Raw genomic sequence first — 4,755 nt, 5'->3', positions numbered from 1 at the left:
TTGTATTTTTTTAATAGAGTCCCCGAATCCCAAAACCTCTGATTTTTTTACAGAGACTCAACAACATATCCGTGTATCACATATAAAAAAATCAATAATTTCTAACAAAGATTTAAATGCGAAATAACATGCTTTTTACAGATCTAGAATCAAAACACATGGAAATCTAAGAAAACACTAAAGAAACATGATTTTAATAATGGGAAATAAAAAAAAATACCTAAAAAGCAAAACTAGATTTATTTTAATACTGGAACATATGCAATGAACTTTAATATGATAAGAAAATAAATAAAACACAGGGAATCCATGGCTGAAATTACTTTTACCTTTGAAAACATGGATTTAATCCATTTAACGGATAAAACTCATGTTTTCTTGGTTAAGAATATGGGAAACAATAATGTAAACGATTCTAATGGATTAGAATCTCAAAATACATCACTAAACAAGATTAGATCATCTTTTTAGACCGAACTTGAGGTTCTTGGATGAGAATCCTTGGTTAAAACCATGAAAGAGATGGTGCCAATGGTTAAATCCATGTTAAAACATGGAAAAACATTAAATAAAGTAAAAAAAAAAATTGGAAACTTTACCTTGAGGTTGCAGCTGCAATGGAGAAGATGAAGTGCTAGAGAGAGGAGAGAGAAGATCCAAGAAAGTTCAAGGGGAAGCATAGGGGGTCGACCCCCCTATGGGCTCTTTATATATATATATATATATATATATATATATATATATATATATATATATATATATATATATATATTTTAGGTTTCTTTAATTAAGAGAGTTTGGAAAAATCCAAACTCTCTTCTTAATTGGATAGGGGGGGCTGATTTTCATAGAGGATTACAATACTACCCCTAACTTAATTAACCTAATTAGCCTTTAGTTAAACTCCTAACTAAACTAAAAGACTCCCAAATGTGACGCCACTTGGCGTTTTTTCCACATTGGTTTTTAAAATTCCAATTTAAAGCTAAAAAACAATAGTTAAAACAAACAAAGTTAAAATGGATTTTCAAAATTGATTTTGACTCTTCTAAAACCCTAAACTAACTAGGACACTGACTAACCCTAGTCTAACCCTGACTTCTTCAAATGTGGCTCCACCCCGAGTGGGCCCCGTTTGATTTTTTAGAAACAATTTTAAAACTTAAAAATGAAAGGTTTTTGAAAATAGATTCAAAACTAAAATTAGATTTTGAAAGTTTTGAAATGGCACAGAATTCTGACTAGGTCAGAATTCCTCCAGATATGTCACCAACTGAGTTGGCCCCACATCAGGTTTTTGAAAAACTTGAAACAAAGACTGAAAATGACTTTAAAAAGGGGTTAAAATCAACAGTTGAAATTCAAAGTTTTGAAAATAGAGTTCTAAGTGAACTAGAACTCTAGGCCAGAGTCCTAAACCAATTAGGACTCTGAGATTTTAGATTTTAAAAGCCAAATGAAGAAGTTTTCGAAAGACTTTATCAGAACTGGTAAAAATAAGTTAAAAAAACACAGTGAGAGTTAGAGTCCTAACTCAACCGAAACTCTAAAATAGAGTCATGAATTAACTGGACTCTGCAAAATGACCTAATTTTCAAAAAAAAAACAGAAATGAATGACAACGGAAGTGAAAACAAACTTCAGAATAGACTCCTAACTGGATTAGGACTCTGGGACAGAGTTCTGATCGGACTAAAACTCCAGATTTTTTTTTGGTATTTTCTGAAAAACAACTGAAAAAACTTGTGAAAACAATGAAAATAATGACAAGTATTGAAATCAAAACAGAGTTCTGATCCAACTGGGACTCTTGGGACAGAGTCCTAATTGAACTAGGACTCTCAGAATTTTGGATTTTCTAGGAAAACAAATGAGAGGATTTTGAAAAACAAGTGAAAACAAGATAGAATTAAAGTTTGGTTCAGAGTCCTGATCTGATTTGGACTCTAAAGAGGAGTTCTAATTCGACTAAAACTCCAAAGATTTTTTATTTTCTAAAAAGTAAATAATGAGATTTGAACAAAGCTTTTGAAAACCAGAGAAAATGAACTTTGAATAGAGTCCTGATTCGATCAGGACTCTGGGATAAAATCCTAGAATTTTGAAATTACATGATAAAGGTATAACAATTTTGATTTCTGAAGAGATAAATAGAAGGATTTTTTGAAAGATTCTCTCAAAATTGAAATCACGGTCAGAGTCCTGATTCAACTAGGACTCTTGGAATAGAGTCTTGGTTCGACTGAAACTCTGAGTTTTGGGTCATTTTGAAAGATTTGATTAAAAACATGTAAAAATAACGATGAAGTATAGAGTCCTGATCCAACTGCAACTCTAAGGAAGAGTCCTAATCCGACTAAAACTCTAGAGTTTTGGCTAAAACAGAAGATTTTAAAAAAAAATCTGATGAGAAGATTTTGAAAACGAGTGAAGAACATGAATAAAGGATGAAATCAGGATAGAGTCCTTATTCGATTAAGACTCTAAGAAAGAGTCCTAATTTGACTGGGACTCTAGAATTTTGGCCGAAAACAAAGGATTTTGATAAGCTTTTTCAAAAATAGGTAAAAAGGGTAGTAGAAAATAGAGTTCTGATCTGGCTAGGACTCTGGAAAAAGAGTCCTGATCCAACTAGGATTCTGAAAAAAGAGTCCTGATTGGACTGGGATTCAGAAATTTTGGACAAAATTGACGAGAATGGTCAAGGGATATGACTACATCTGGTTTAAAATCAGAATAAAGTTTTGAAAAGGTTCAAAAAGATGAAAATACAGAGTCCTGATCCAACTATGACTCTGAATTTTTTGAGATTTTTGATAAATAAAGGAATCCAGAAGTGACACCACCTGAATGGGTCTTATCTGAGAATTAAAATCAATTAAAATTGAGTTTAAAATGAATCTAGATTGTTTTTTGAGAAAAACACTTCAAAATATAAGATCCTGGAGGTTGACAAATGGTAGAATGTCGATTCAAAACCCAGGTTTTGAAATTGACTTTGAAAGAAAAGTTTTTTAAAAGCTCCAATCTGGATTTAATATTTTGAAAACAGGAGTTCTACATCTCGATAATGAGATGTAATGACATGCAATGCTATGCAATACAATGAAATGATATGTCGAATGCATGCAATGATATGCAGTGACATATGAAATGTAAGCACTGGATGAGGATGAAATTTTGGGGTGTTTACAGATGCCCCTCTTTGCTACTAAGCCGGTTAAAGGCCGAGCTTAGTGGCAAAGAAAAAAACACCAAATTTGGACTATAAAAATGCCCCAGTTAGGAGAATCTGACTGGGTATGAAAGAAAAGTCTCGGATGATGGAAAATGGTAGATATGTAATGAAGAATAAAGAAGAAGATTCACCTCACCAAAATGAGGTTCAGGCTTGGCCCTTAACCTGGAAGGGATGATACCTCATGGAAAAATGAGGCTCAGGCTTAACCCTTAACCTGAAAGGGACGATATCTCATGGAAAAATGAGGTTCAGGCTTAACCCTTAACCTGAAAGAGGACAATACCTCATGGAAAAATGAGGTTCAGGCTTAACCCTTAACCTGAAAGGGCCGATACCTCATGAAAAAATGAGGCTCAGACTTAACCCTTAACCTGAAAGGGGACGATAAATGGAATCCTCAAATGAAGAAACCATGACGGGACCTTCGAATTTTGCACAATAAATCTGAGAGGGGTTTGCAAAAGGAGGAAAGGGAGTTCCCTAAACTTGAAAAGGGATTGATCTTGAACGTCTAATTACTAAGACTGAATGACTTTTAAAATAGATGACCTTTTTGTAGAAAATTCAGGTTTAACTCTTAACCTGAACGAGAACTGTCTATGGTAGGACAGTGGGGAGCATAGAGAAGTGTGCGAATCTGAGAGCCTAGAAACTTAGATCAAACAAGAAGGGAAGGATCTTGGACAACTTCCGTTATCTGATCCTAAAAGGGATAACAACAACGCCTAGATACATCAAAACAGACATCATGCTCTCACTTCATGTCAGGATAACTTGAAAAAATTGCCAAATTGTAGTTAATTCAAGAATGATTGAAAATAAGCACATATATATATAAAATATTTCCTCTTTTTGCCTAGAGTATTACTTCCATCTGGACTTAACTTCATAGAATCAAGATTCAAATTCAAATTACTTGCAATTGACTTTTCTTTCAGGGAGGCTATCAATTTCCTTGATATGAATGAAAAAGAAAGGATTCTCATTGTGAAAGCAATTGGTGAAAGGATATTGATAAAAGAATTTCACAAAATTAAAGAAGATTTTTGGTAGATTCAGCAGTTTGATATCCTGAGATTCTTTTCTCATGATGATCTTTCTGCATTTTTTGGCAGAATTGGAGCTCTTTTGGGTTTCTGGGGAATTCATCACATCATCCTTCATTTTGGAGATGTCCTAGCTTTTCTCTTTTGGGGAAGGATACGTCACAAACTCCTTCATCTTGGAGATGTTTCGATCCTTCTTTGCCTCAGGGATTATATTGACGATATTGGCTCATTGGTTGGTGGTCTCTTGATGATAGCTGAAATTAAATATCTTTTAGGGTTTGTCATGAGGTTCATCGCATTCGCCTTCAACTTAGCGGTGATCTAAAATTTCCCTAGAAGGATCCATCACAAACTCTTTCATCTTGGAGATGATCCAAATCTTCTTTGGCCCCGGGGGTCTAACTCGCATAATTCATCTTCAACTTGACGACAATTGAGAGATCCCTTTTGCAGATATTTAATTGC

This window comes from Nuphar pumila, chromosome 9 (assembly GCF_984573655.1).
Source record: "Nuphar pumila chromosome 9, dmNupPumi1.hap1.1, whole genome shotgun sequence".
Lineage (NCBI taxonomy): Eukaryota > Viridiplantae > Streptophyta > Magnoliopsida > Nymphaeales > Nymphaeaceae > Nuphar > Nuphar pumila.
Note: the sequence above shows the minus strand (reverse complement) of the source record.